This window comes from Dendrobium catenatum, unplaced genomic scaffold, assembly GCF_001605985.2.
Source record: "Dendrobium catenatum unplaced genomic scaffold, ASM160598v2 fragScaff_scaffold_1536, whole genome shotgun sequence".
Lineage (NCBI taxonomy): Eukaryota > Viridiplantae > Streptophyta > Magnoliopsida > Asparagales > Orchidaceae > Dendrobium > Dendrobium catenatum.
In genome coordinates, this window is record NW_021319998.1 from 98,728 (window position 1) to 107,641 (window position 8,914).

The 8,914-nt window shown below is 34.2% G+C and overlaps 1 pseudogene; it reads right to left on the minus strand.

The window, feature by feature from the left end:
- Window positions 1-5,576: 5,576 nt before the first annotated feature.
- On the minus strand, window positions 5,577-8,626 carry LOC110111933 (annotated as a pseudogene).
- Window positions 8,627-8,914: the final 288 nt, after the last annotated feature.

Here is an 8,914-nt window from a genome sequence, read left to right on the forward strand (position 1 = left end):
TACAAATTCATATCTTGAGTTTAGAAGAAAGTATAAAAGAGAACTAAAAATATAACAAAATGAAATCATACTTACTCGAGATACGGCTCAACTTCATCACAATTAAGCAAGATGTACAATGTGATAACTGTCATCTCTTTATCAGTCAAATAGCGCACGGTGCTAGCGCCTAAAGGTTCCCCAATTCCACTAAATACAGATATATTAGAGGATTTACCAACATTCTGAGATGTTGAACTTTCACCTGATTGAGATATTGTTTCAAAATAATACGAGCAAAACTGAGTAGTCTCGTATGTTAAATATGCTTCACAGATAGAGCCTTCGGGTCGTGCTTTGTTCTTAGCGGTCTTCTTAAGTTTATTTAAATATCTCTCAAAAGGATACATCCACCTATATTGAACAGGTCCACCAACCATAGCCTCATATGGTAAATGAATAGGTAGATGCTCCATAGAGTCAAAAAAGCCTGGAGGAAATATTTTCTCAAGTTGACACAAAATGAATGGAATTTGCTGCTCCATATGAATCAAATTCTCCACATTTAATTTAGAAGAGCATAAATCTTTGAAGAAGACACTTAACTCGACCAAGGGCTTCAAAATCTGATCTGGCAGATAACTGAAAGCAGTGGATAGTAGACATTGCATGAAGATGTGACAATCATGACTTTTCAATCCAAATAATCTCCCTGATCTTATGTCAACACACCGGCTTAGATTGGAAGAATATCCATCAGGTACTCGTAGAGTCTTCACCCATTCACAAACTGCTCGTTTTTGCTCTAAAGTTAATGTGAATGGAGCTTTTGGTTTGAGGAATTTTCCCGCTCCACCATCCTTCAATTCCAAAGCTTTCCTTCTACAAATCTCCTTTAAGTCCATCCTTGCTTTTATATTATCTTTTGATTTCTCTTTGATGTCCATAACTGTATAGAAAATATTATCAAAAACATTTTTCTCTATATGCATAACATCCAAGTTATGTCTAATCAAGTTTGTTCTCCAATATGGCAACGACCAAAAAATACTTTTCTTGGTCCAATTATGGTAGACACCATATTCCGGCAATCTGAACTCAGCTAATCTTGGAGATTCCATTATGGTGGGCAAGAACTCTACTCTTTCAAAAATTTCTTCACTACTGAATCTTGGTGGAGGAGGAATCATCACCATTTTATTTTTAGTAAAAGCTTCTTTATTTCGCCTGAAAGGATGACTTTGAGGCAAAAACATTCGATGACAATCGAACCAACTGTTCTTCCTACCATACTTTAAAGTGAATGATTTTGTATTTTCCAAACAATATGGACAAGCTAACTTGCCTGAAGTGTTCCAACCTGAGAGCATACCATATGCAGGAAAGTCACCAATTGTCCAAAGTAATGCTGCTCTTAGTGTAAAATTCTGTTTGGTGGAGATATCATATGTACTTACTCCTTCTTCCCATAATAAACTTAAATCATCAATCAGAGGTTGTAAGAATACGTCAATCTTTAATTTTGGATTATGTGGCCCTGGAATTATAAGTGACAAAAACATATAAGGAGTAGTCATACATAACTCTGGAGGAAGATTGTAAGGAGTGAGTATCACAGGCCAACATGAGTACGGTGTAGCCGACTGACTGAATGGAGTAAAACCATCTGCGCATAAACCTAATCTGACATTTCTTAGTTCTGCCGCGAATGTGGGATGTGTACGATCAAAGTGCTTCCAAGCCTCTGCTTCTGATGGATGTGTAATAACACCTTCTTGTGGAATGTGATCATTATGCCATCTCATATGTGCAGCAGATCTCATGGATGCATATAGCCGTTGTAGTCTCGGAATTATTGGAAAGTAGAACATCCTACTAACAGGCACATCCTTTTGCTTCCTTCTATTTCTAGATTTGGGTTTAAATCTTGGTGCATTGCAATGACGGCATACAGTTTCTGCAATATCTTCTTTAAAGTATAGCATGCATCCATTGACACAACAATCTATCTTTGTGTATGTCAAACAAAGTTTCGAAACTAACTTCTTTGTCCGATATAGATCTGTAGGAATTAAATTATCTGTCGGATTGGTTTCCTTAAGCAGCCCAATGAATTGATTAAAACATTCACGAGCAACATTATATTCAGCCTTGATGCTTAACATCTTCACAGCAACAGATAATTCTGAGTGAGTCGTGCACCCTTTCCAGATTGGTTGCTGGGCAGCATGCAATAAATCATAAAAATTTTGTGCCTCCGTATTCGGTAACTCTTCATAAATTCCAGTTGCATCATGAACTAATTCCTCAAGATTTGGACGGATGTTTTCAGCCTCAGCAACATTACTACTTGTAGAAGGACCGCATTGATAATCAAATTGTGGCTCATACTCACCATGACAAGTCCAATACCAATACCGTGGCATAAATCCTCTGCGATACAGATCAACAGTTACGTCATCTGGTTCTAGGATCACTAGATTTTTGTGTTTAGAACATGGACATCGAAACTTTCCTTCAGATATAAAGATCGGCAGCTGTTTCGCTTGCTGAATGAAAAAGTTCACCCCATTGATGAATTCATCTGTTAATGTCTTCCGACCTTGAGATAATCAATTATACATCCAACTTCTTTGGTTTCTAATATCCATAACCTATATATAAGAGAAAAAAAGTAATGGATTTATATATATAGATCTAAGATATGGACTTAAGTTTACCTTCAACTCCCTCTCTAGTCTTATCAACAAGAAGAATATCATAAACAAAAAGCATGCACCAAGGTATATCCTATAGCAAATGTCTAGTGATAACATCCATGACTAAAGCAAAAAGATATTTCAAGTTTACCTTCAACTCCCTCTCTAGTCTTATCAACAAGAAGAATATCATTAACCAAAAGCATGCACCAAGGTATATCCTATAGCAAATGTCTAGTGATAACATCCATGACTAAAGCAAAAAGATATTTCAAATTTACCTTCAACTCCCTCTCTAGTCTTATCAACAAGAAGAATATCATCAACAAAAAGCATGCACCAAGGTATATATCCTATAGCAAATTAATGTCTAGTGATAACATCCATGACTAAAGCAAAAAAGATATTTCAAGTTTACCTTCAACTCCCTCTCTAGTCTTATCAACAAGAAGAATATCATCAACAAAAAGCATGCACGAAGGTATATATCCTATAGCAAATTAATGTCTAGTGATAACATCCATGACTAAAGCAAAAAGATATGGAGACTTAAGCTTACCTTCAACTCCCTCTCTAGTCTTATCAACAAGAAGAATATCATCAACAAAAAGCATGCACCAAGGTATATATCCTATAGCAAATTAATGTCTAGTGATAACATCCATGACTAAAGCAAAAAGATATTTCAAGTTTACCTTCAACTCCCTCTCTACTCTTATAAACAAGAAGAATATCATTAACAAAAAGCATGCACCAAGGTATATCCTCTAGCAAATGTCTAGTGATAACATCCATGACTAAAACAAAAAGATAGCAAAAAAAAAAAATGCAATACCTTGGTGCATGCAAAGTTCGATTGAGAGAGAGTGAGATGCTCGGCGGCGGGCGACCAGGAGAGAGGGAGATGCTCGGCAAAGTCCGGTGACCGTCGGCGGCGAAGTTCGATGACCGTCGGCGACGTCAATCTTCGGCCAGCGACGAACGGCGACGGAGGGTGACGGGCGAAGGAGGCGAGGTGAGAGAGAGTAGCGAAAAGAATGACGGCCCAGAGGGCTCCGATTCGCATTTTAGAGCTTTTAGCGGCGGCCTTTCCGGCGGAGGTTCAGCCGGTAATTTTACCAGCGGACAATGCGCCGGCAATTTTTTGTTGAGCTTAAATAAGCCGGTGCATAATCTGCCAGAACGGTTTCGTTGAGTTTAGAAGAACGTTTCCGCCGTAATCTGCTCCGGAAATAATCCAGAGCCCTTTTCACCGGCGGTATTTCCGGCGCAATTGACGCCGGTAAATTTCTGGCGTCCGATCCGCCAGAAATGATGCCGTAAACGTTACGTCGCATCATTCCGCCGGAACCTACGCCGACAATGCCGGCGCAAAAAAATCCGTCGGAAATTCCGACGGTAATCACGTGTTTTCCCGTAGTGTTATACATAGTGTGTAAAAATAATGTATATAGCATTTATAAACTTATATATAACATGTATAAACTTGCACATAGTATGTAAAAATTATGTATATAACATGCATAAACTTATACATGGTATGTATAATCCTTATACATAGCGTGTATAAACTTGTACATAATGTGCATAAATTTATTCATAGTTTGTATAATACTTATACATAGCGTGTATAAACTTGTACATAGTCTGTATAATGCTTGTACATAACGTGTGTATAATGTTTGAACAAACTTTTAAATATTATATATAATGCTTGTAAATAATGTGTATAATGCTTATACATATTATGTATAAACATAGTGTGTATAATGCTTGTATAAACTTGTACATAATGTGCATAATGCTTTTGGATAGCATCTGCAATATTTGTATAAACTTGTACATAGTGTTTATAATGCTTGTATATAGCATGTACAAACTTGTACATAGTTTTTATAATACTTATATATAGTGTTTACATACATATACGTAGTGTGTATAATGCTTGTACATAGCATGTATAAACCTGTATATAATATGTATAAACTTGTACATTGCGTGTATGAACTTATACATAACGTGTATAATACTTTTACATAGCATGTACAAACTTTTACATAGCGTGTAAAAGGCATGTACATAGCATGTATAAACTTGTATAATTCATGTATAATGCTTATACATAGCATGTATAAACTTATACATAGTGTGTATAATACCTATACATACCATGTACATAGTGTGTATAATTTTTATATATAACATGTATAAACTTATAAATAGTGTGTGTAATTCTTATTTATAGTGTGTAAATTGCTTGTACGTATCGTGTACAAACTTATACGTAGTGTGTAAAATACTTGTATATTGCATGTAAAACTTGTACATAGTGTGTATAAAACTTATACATAGTGTTTATAATTCTTATACGTTGTATGTACAAACTTATATATAATATGTATAATGCTTATACATAGCGTGTATAAACTTGTAAATAGTATGTATATTATTTATGTGTAATGCTTATACATAAGTATTATACACGCTATATACAAGCATTATAGAGACTATTCATAAGTATTATAATGCTCGTATATAGTATGTGTAATGCTCGTATATAGTGTGTGTAATGCTCATATATAGCGTGTACATAATGTGTAAAATGACCTATATGCTGAGGATGATTTATTTACACAATATCAACCAAGTCTTGGGATATCTGTTTCCATTCTTCATTGTCTTCCACTACAATTTGCATTTGAAAAGATAATTTGGAATCTACTTTGACATCGCATGCCCAACACCCTTCCAAAATGAGTAAAATAAACACATATTTGAATTGTGATGCCAAAAGTGGAAAGCTTTATTTCATATAGCTGACCTGCTTAGGTAAGCTTACTAGTGCTTTGAACATGCAAAAGCCATACCATTGGAGCTCAAGCATACCAATTTATTTCTTCAAAATCTGAAATGAAAGATTAATATTATAATATTAAGACTATGATGCATCATGATAACCTCTTGACCAAAAAAATTATTCCAGGTGTCAACTCTAGTCTTAGATTTATATTGAGTCAACCCTTGCTTTGAAATACAACCAAGTAACATGTGACTTATAGCTTAAAATTATAATATAAACTAGAATATCATACATGGAGTGTTGTATCGCATCATAAGCGAGTGGAGGATAGGAAGTCATTCACAACAATCTTTTTTATTTTTCTTATCTGATTTATTAGGGACAAGGAAGTAATCATTTTAGAGACTATAAAAGAACCGAGTTATCATATATTAATAATAAAATTTATAAACTAATTTATACATAGAGATACATCAAATTAATCGAAGTGATATCAATCATCATTATTAACAACAAAGGTTTAGATCCATCTTGCAGTTTGCTTATATACCTGTAAATATTCATTACAAGTGAAGAGAAATTATTACTACTACTTCTTGCTAAGACAAATTTCAAATACACTTCTAAACCCGTTTCTTTGGCAAATTCCTCACAACAATGATATCCCTCACCGTCTAGATGCAAGAAGGTGACCAAAAAGATGAACACGTTTTATATGATTTAATTAAAAGATGGTTTACAAATCTGAAAGATGAGGAATAGTAAGGAAAACATAGTATGCACATTTGTTAAATTTTGAGGATACAATCTTCAAAGAAGCGCCTGATTTCAACCAAACGATTAGGTGGGAGCTCCTTAATATCTGTATAATGTTTATATTCAGGATCATCATCACAAACAACAATTATTTTATCATCCTTTTCTCCCTATTTTTGAACAACGTATATAATAAATCAGCAGCTTTACCAAATACAAAAAAAATTAGAATCAAAATGATATAAGTTTTATTTGCATATGAAAAAAAAAAGAGTAAAACATGACTAATCATAAGCATGAGGCCTATGGCTTTTGCACAAAGGAAATATCTTTGGAGGATTGGCTCGTGTTTATAGAAGAAAAATGAATAATCCACATGAATAATCCTTGTAAGCATAGGACAGAGCAACTGATAATTTCAACATATATTATACAAATGAAAAATACATTTTCCTAATAGCGTACCTGCATGAGAACTCTAGAGGGTCGTTGTCTTCACAGAGCAGTCGTGGAATGAAATCATAGTTATTGGGGTACACCACCGATGAGTAAAGAACACGATATACCTGCATAAGAGGGGAGGCACAATTCCTTTTTCTTCTCAAACTCTATTTTCTTATTTTTGAGTGAAGGGATTTGGCTATTTTAGAGGACTTCCTAGTTTACCTTTATTAGCCCAATCTTTTTGTCTAGTTCATTCTTCACCTTACTTGGTTCTGAAGACCTTTATAGGGCACGTGCACACAATTTCCATCACTAACATTCATGATGAACTCTCACTAACTTGATAATGTAGTTTAAACTATACTTCATCCTTATTTGTAAATGAAATTTAAAGCATCGAGTCTCTGCTCACTAACTTAATAACATAGTTTAAACTATACTTTATCCATATATGCAATTGAAGTTTAAATAATCTAGTCTCAGCTCACTCAGGAAAGAATTAGAAAATTAATTCGATGATGAAGAGCTGCTAATTGACAAATAACTGCATAACGAAAAAGAAGAGGAGAGTGAATATAAAAAGAAAATGATATAACCAAAATCATATAGCAAACTTTAACGGGCTATCAAGAATTTTATTTAATTATGGTCATTTATTCAGTAACCAGCAAAGAAAATCATGCTAAAGAAAAAGCATGGAAAGAAGAAAGACATAGATTGCATGCATTTTTTTTCATGTCGAAATGCACTCCTATAAGAATGATTCATCTTTCTTATACCAGGAAAATCTACCAAAGATACCAATGATAAAACCTTGCTTGTGTTAATTATTTTATTCCTTTCTAGTGTAAACCACATAAAAAGTAGCACAATGAACAAATGAACAATCTATGGCATAATATTTTTAGTTAACAATATTAAAAGTTTAATTTAAATAAAAACAACTAAAAATTGATTATCATCACATAGGTATACAATCAAGACAAAAAAAACTGATACTACACATACAAAATAAACTTTACTCATTGTTTGATACTAGTTTCCAAGTAGTTCCTAAGCTTCGTTAACCAAAGAATCAAGTTCTCCCAGCATTTTATTCAGCTTGTCATATGAAGCTAAGTAAGAGATAGAATCCTCTTCCAATGCAGCCTTCAACATCACCAAGATAGAATCCTCTTCCAATGCAGCCTTCAGCATTTTATTTAGCTTGTCATCAATAAAACCTTGCAACAAACTTAAGCTACCTAAAATTTTTAACCCTGACATCATCATCCTTAAGCCCAACTACTAGGGTCGACTTAATCAGTATCTTGGCTAGTCCTCTTAATATGTAGACATGCTATCTCTAATTTCCATAAATCTTCACACACAACATAAAAAAGTCTCAATAACTTGAAACTGTCTTTCTTTTTTTCATTATAATCCTCCAACAAAAAATATATCTATTTTACCTATCGGTTGACTTTGGGTCTTCATAAATATTTACACAAACATTATAAGTCTACCTTCTGTAACCTTATTATACTACTCGATTGCCTACTTACATTAATTGCTAAACACCTTTGTGGAATCAGGATGCAACGAATCCAACAACTAACTCAAATGAACTAAAATCACACCTACGACCTAATTAATAAACTTCAAAATCAGCTATAAAGAAGATCATGACAAGGTCAGAAGATTTACCTTTTGTTATGTACAAAACAATTTGCATTCGGTGACTACGATAGTCGATAGATCGTTCAGAACTTGCAAATTAAGAACCTCAAGAACCCTAGAAAATCAAAAGAGGGAACAAGAATATTTTATGAACCCTACATAATCGGCATTCTACATTGGAATTAATAAAGCATATTGTGCTTGAAAAAGATTAAAAACCATTAGAAGACTTACCTAATGCAGCTGTCTTGAAGTGCTGACAGTGATCGATGAATCGCACGCAGGCCATATCAAAAATTGTGTGCTTGAGCAAGATGAAAGAATAATAAGCGGAAGAGGAGGCCTCGATCAGCAATGTAGCCGCAACAATCAGGTATTCCGCTTCGGGAGAAATACACGCTTGAGCAAAATGAAAGAATAATAAGAGAAAGGGGCAGTTCGAGATAGTGCGTGGCGAAGCGGGGACTTGTCGCACCCGATCTCTTAATTATTGCCAAAATCATTATATGCCATAATATATATTTTTAAGGACACTTAGATAAAAGTGACTAAATATAAATATTGTTAAAAGGTATTT